At 48.6% G+C, this 6,132-nt stretch overlaps 1 protein-coding gene across 1 annotated transcript in view; it reads left to right on the forward strand.

Moving 5' to 3' along the window:
- Window positions 1–4,821: 4,821 nt before the first annotated feature.
- Window positions 4,822–6,132, forward strand: part of LOC106813001 (iroquois-class homeodomain protein IRX-4-like) — a gene marked incomplete at its 3' end in the record, with an annotated part of 8,390 nt that continues 7,079 nt past the window's right edge. The window contains exon 1 of the mRNA XM_014817046.1: window positions 4,822–4,860. The remainder of the gene's footprint in view (window positions 4,861–6,132) is intronic.

Consider the following 6,132-nt stretch of genomic DNA (forward strand, 5'->3'; position numbering starts at 1 on the left):
CTCGCTCGCTCGCTTACTCTCTCTCTCTCTCTCTCTCTCTCTCTCTCTCTCTCTCTCACACACACACAGTCGAATGTCTTTCACCCTACCATTCTCTCTTCCTCTCCTCCTTGTCTCTCGTTCTCCTTCTTCATCTCCCTTGCTCCCTCTCGTTCAAGGATTGTTTCCCTCTCATAATCACTCTCTTACACACCATATATTTCTCTCTCTCCCAAGCTTTCTTCCTACCACCTCTCTCTCTCTCTCTCTCCGCTCGCTCACTTACCCCTCTGAGGGATTCCTTTCACCCCACGTCTCCGACTTCGTGAGCAGAGCGCTGCCACCGATACGCCGAATCAAAGAAAGCTGCACAGGCACCGCTCGCCCTTCGACGCAAACCGCCCGCTTAACTCTTTGAAACGCAACTTGTGTGAAGGATTAGTTTGTGCGTGTGTTGGAGCGCGGTCGGGCGTCTGCGGCCGCTGCCGCCGCAGATCCGCCGTCTCTAAACAACGCGGCGCGGCACCGCCGATACACGCGTATTTACTTACCGAGAAATCTATTTACATTCATTCGATCCGCAGGAAAAATTATCAGCAAGTGGCGGAACACGCACGTGTGGATTAGTGTGGGTGTTAGTGTCGGCCAGGCCGTCTGCATAAGATCTGCAATCCAGCGCATGTATAGCGTCACCGATATAATAAATACTTATTTCCAACACAGTCAATATAAATGCATGTGCACGTAGACGAAAATATGGTGAAAAGGTGATTCAATTTCATATGGTAAAAAGGTAATTTTAGTTCAATTTAATATAGTCTTTATTTATAATTATCTTTACTGATGACACGACAGGAGTTTGCTATCAGCTTTATTTCTCGCTCTCCTTAATTATATCTATATTATAAGAGAGGAGAGGCCGATTTTCTGACGCGGTAATCTTCGCGGCGGTGAGCATCAAGCCCACGCCACTGATCTCAGTGTATAGCCCGTGTGTCCGACACCAACATAGGCTTATCCATATTTGTCAAATCCACTCATATTTATAGATATAATGACGATAAATAGGCCTTAATACGGTCGATAATTCTAGCAGTGGCGGGATGTCAGAAAAGCATAACAGCCGATTTTCCTGCGAATGTAGCTATCTAGAGGACAAAAGCCAAAACTTTGTTAATACCAGGTTAAACTATGCCAAATTTATACGTTTTTTTTATCATGCACTCAGTTGTCAGTTGAGTCTCAAAAGCAGCACAACACACACTTTTAGTGGTTCATTTTTGTTCATTTGTATTTTTAAAATTGTAATTAGTCTGTGTATACATTCGGATATAATGTATAACATGGTGTAAAGAATTAAGTTTGTTAATATCAAGTGCCATTCATCTTTTTGATAATTTTATCTATGGTGACTTCACTGGTGCAGAACTCTGTCTTTTCGAACTGTTTTTGTCAGAATATTACGTATTGTTTGTTTCTCTGTTACGAATCTATCCTTAGAATTAAGAAAAAAAAAGTTATAAAAAGGTAAACCGAGCCACCCGCTACCCTAGAGTGTCGGCTGAGAAATAGCCTTGCGTGTATACCATGCTGGTGGGAGGGTGATTACTGTCTTCTATTCATCCCGGAATCTCTACCCGTAGATTGAGTCCGTGTGGCTGGATAGTGTATAGATTGTGAATCCAGTACGCTTCTCTTTCCTTTCTGATGGGGATCGTATGGGTGAAGGAGGCGAAAATATTTTAGAATTAAGTAAGTATATGCGGCTGAATTTGCTCTTAAAAGTTCCTACGCGTTTTTCCCCGAGCAACGCCGGGTACCAGGCTGTATATATGTAGATATATATATATATAATATGATATATATATATATATATATATAATTTATGTGCACATTATAGATGAATAATTCTAACTAAACCTAATTAAATAATTACTAACATTCATTTGTTTATGTATCTATATACACTAAATAAAAATAATAAATATAAAATAAATAAAATAATATATATATATATATATATATATATAATATATATTAACAATAAATAAATAAAGTAAATATCTTGATATAAATTAAAAATATGACAAGGGGCTTTGCTGGCAGGTTTCCATCACATAGAGATATATCGCGTTATCACGTTAAAAATTCTGTGCAAAGTCTCTTAGAAACGTGATGATGATGTTTGTTTCTCGTTTGTTGCAGAGCTATGACGCGTCGTCGTGCTACCCTCACGATCCTGCAAGTCCGCCTATCCGTATCCACAGGGTAAGTCGTGACCGCGTGTGGATGTGTGTGCTCGCTATGCGTGCACACTCGCTCGCACAGCCGTACATTATTATCTCGGATCCGACTCCACATCAAGTACTATATACTCGGTGTTGTCGCGCGTGATTTCCAATCCATACTACACGGCCGACCCGCCTTTCTGTCTCATGTCTTACTATCCTGCATACTGCGTCAGTATCATATATATATATATTATATATATATGAATGTATACTGGCTGGCTATAAATGAATAATAAATAAATAAAAATACGTGTGTGACTATAAACGTATATTTACATATATATACATAAAGATATTATACCAATATATATACTATATATATAGTGGCGTGGTATATATAGGTAGGCGAGGTGTGGACAGGCATTTTAACGTCGACCGCCTATTGACGTCTCGCCTACATAGTAAAGAGCGGCATGCGTTCTCATGGTTTATAGCTGCTCTGCCTACGTGGCCGACCGTGTGTGATACTGAGACCGCGTGTGTTACGACCCGTGCCCATCGTCCGCGTCACGTCCCCTAGTTATCACAGCGTTTACAATCGGGCGTATATTATATCGCTTATTTATTGCCATCTCTCTTTTCTCCTCCCTCTCTCTCTCTCTCGTCTCCCCCCCCCCTCTCCCTCTCTCTTCTCTCTCTTTCGCTCTCGCTCCATCTCTCTCTCTCTCTCTGCTCTCCTCTCTCGTTCTCTCTAGGGTGTATATATATATATATATTCGCATCGCGGTCGTCTCACAGCCAAACCCAACGACTGCCGTATTCATCCGCAGCGATTCGATTACATAGCTCTGCGCGGCGCTGGCAACAGCAACAGCAGCAGCAACAGCAGCAGTAGCAGCAGCAGTAGCAGCAACATCAACAGCAGCAGTAGCAACAGCAGCAGCAACAACAGCAGCAGTAGCAACAGCAGCAGAAGCAGCATTAGCAGCAGCAACAGCAACAGCGGCAGCGGCAGCAACAGCGGCAGCGGCAGCAACAGCAACAGCGGCAGCGGTAGCAGCAGCATTGGCAGCAGCAGCAGCAACAGCAGTAGCAACAGCAGCAGCAGCAGCAACAGCAACAGCGGCAGCAACTGCAACAACAACAACAGCATCAGCAACAGCAACCGTGTCAGCGGCAGCAACAGCAGCAGCAGCAACAACAGCAGCAGTAGTAGCAGCAATAGCAGCAGCAGCAGCAGCGGCAGCGGCAGATAGCAGCGGCCATGTTGTTTGTTCTCTCGGCGCGGTAATGTGCCCGTGATCACGTGTTGTCTCAGCGGCTGTTTGCCCGCGCGCTGATAGCGGCTCTTCAACTATTTGTCGACGTCTTTGTTCACAATGGCTGCTGTCTGGCCGTTGATCCGCTCACACACCCGCCACGCACCGCAGTCAAACGCTGCCCAGCGCCCGTATCGTCGCAGGCGCGGCCGCTGTCGCCGCGTAACGGTCAAAGTTCGCGACGTACGGCGTCTGCTAAACAGGAAGGACGGGCGGAGATGCTGGATTCACGGGCGGGCAGACGATGATCGTCGCACACGATCAGGATCCGGTGGCAGGATCCGGCGATCCGCGCGTGCAAGCATAAAGTTTCTCGTCCAATCGCGCGCGCACGCGTTCGTGAGCATGCGATTTTAACGCCATCGCTATCACTGGGTTTTACACTATCCCATAATACTCCCAATCTCACCATCCTCCCGCTTCAGTACACCCTCACCACCACCCAGCAACCTTCACCTCTTCTGACATCCTCTCGACATCACCGCCCACTTCCACAACCCATTTCCCTCTACTCAACCCTCTCACTTCCCTCAACCTCCTGCCTCTTGTCACCGGCATACCCTCCTCCCCAATTCCCTCTCCAAAACCAGCTCTCCTGCCGACACTAACCACTCTTGCAACCCCATCGCCTTCCTTTCCTCCTCACACCGCCCGTCTACATCTCCGCGTACTGTCGCAATCCTCTACAAGTCTGTAAGGTCACCATTTACAGCCAGTCGTCACGTGTATAACTCTTTCCTCGATGAAACGTGAAATCCAATTTCGCCACCGTCACGACTGTCGCCTACAATATCGCGGCGTCCCCGTACATGCGGCCGACGCACAGACGCACGCACACGCACCAGTACACACATACACACACATACACACACACACACACACACACACACACACACACACACACACTCGTGTATGTACGTGCTTTGCTCGTACCGCCGACATATAGATTTATTACCATTCGAGTGCCAACGATATTTCATTGCATTATATAACAGAATAGCTATCAATAAACAGATAAATGATTAAATAAATAAATAAATAGTATATAAATAAAATACAATATATAACAATATATAAAATACAGCATATATTCATACACATTCGGTGTTTCATTTCGCTACTATCGTGTTATTGATTGACAGCTACGGAGGAAGTCAGGCCATGGAGTTTATGCGCACCCCATGACGAGGAGAATGCCAGCCCGGCCGAGCGACCAGACGCTGAACTGGCCTGCCAATTCACGAAACAGGCATCAAGAAACCCGTATCCCGACGAAGGGCTGGTAGGAAAATATGCTAGCTATTCCATCACGGAAATGACGCTTGACGCAGGCAAGTTCCTCTTTACTCTCCTCCCCGGCCACTTTTACGCCCTCCCGGCCCCTCCCCTCCTTTCCTCTACTCTTACTCTCCCCTCCTCTTCTCTCCTGTCTTACTCTCCCACTCTCGTCTACGCCCTTCCTTACTCTTACTCTCCCTCCCCTTCCCTCGCCTCCTCCTTCTTACTCTCCCCTCCCCTCCCTTGTCTACTCTCCCCTCCCCTCCCCTTCTCTTACTCTCTCTTTCCCTCCCTCCTCTTACTCTCCCCCCTCCCGTCCCCTTCCTTCTTACTCTCCCTCCCCTCCCCTCTCTTACTTCCCTCCGCCCTCCCCTTGTCTTACTCTTCCCTCCCCTCCCCTTCTCTACTCTTCCTCCTCCCCTTCTCTATACTCTCCGCTCCGCCTCTTAACTTCTTCCATCCTCTCCTCTTCTTTCCTCCTCTTTACTCTCCCCTCCCCTCCTGCTCCTCTTACTCTTTCCTCCCCTGTCTCTGCCCCGCCTCTTACTCTCCTCCCCCTCCCCCTCTCCTCCCTCTTCACTCTCTTCCTCCCCTCTTCTTTTTATTCTCCCTCCCCCACCCCCCACGCTTCTTCCTCTTACACTCCTCCCCTCCCATTCTCTTCCTCTTATTCTCCCCTCCCCCCAGTTCTCCCTCCTCTACTCTCCCCCCTCCCCCCCCCTTCTCCTCTTACTCTCCCCCTTCCCTTCCTCCTTACTCTTTCCCTGTCCCCCTCCTCTTCCTCTTACTCTTCCTCTCCCTCCCTCCTACTCCTCTAACTCTCCCCTCCCCCTCCCCTCCCTCCTCCCCTCTCTCTCTTACTCTCGCCCTTCCCTCTTCTCCTCTTACTCCCCCTTCCTCTCTCCTTTACTCTCCCTCCCTCTACTCTTACTCTCCCCTCTCCTCCTCTCCTCTGATTCTCCCCTCCCATCCCTCCTCTCTTCTAACTCTCCCTCCCTCCATCCCCTCCTCTATACTTTCCCTCCCCTCCCATCCCCTTTTACTCTCCCTCCTTCCCCTGCTCTTGCTTCCCCTCCCTCCCTTCTCTCGCCTCCCCTCGCCTCCCTCTCCTTCCTTCCTCCCCTCCTTCTTACTCTCCCCTCCCTCCCCTCCCTCCCTTCCCCTCCCCTCCCCTCTCCTCCCTGCGTCCTCTTACTCTCCCCTCCCTTCCCTCCTCTTACTCTCCCCTCCCTTTCCTTCTTCCCTCCCTCCCTCCCTTCGCCCTCCCCTTCATCTCCTCGCCCTCCCTTCCCTTCTCCCCTCCCCCTGCCCTCCCTTCTCTTACT

The sequence above is a fragment of the Priapulus caudatus genome, unplaced genomic scaffold, assembly GCF_000485595.1.
Source record: "Priapulus caudatus unplaced genomic scaffold, Priapulus_caudatus-5.0.1 Scaffold713, whole genome shotgun sequence".
Lineage (NCBI taxonomy): Eukaryota > Metazoa > Priapulida > Priapulimorpha > Priapulimorphida > Priapulidae > Priapulus > Priapulus caudatus.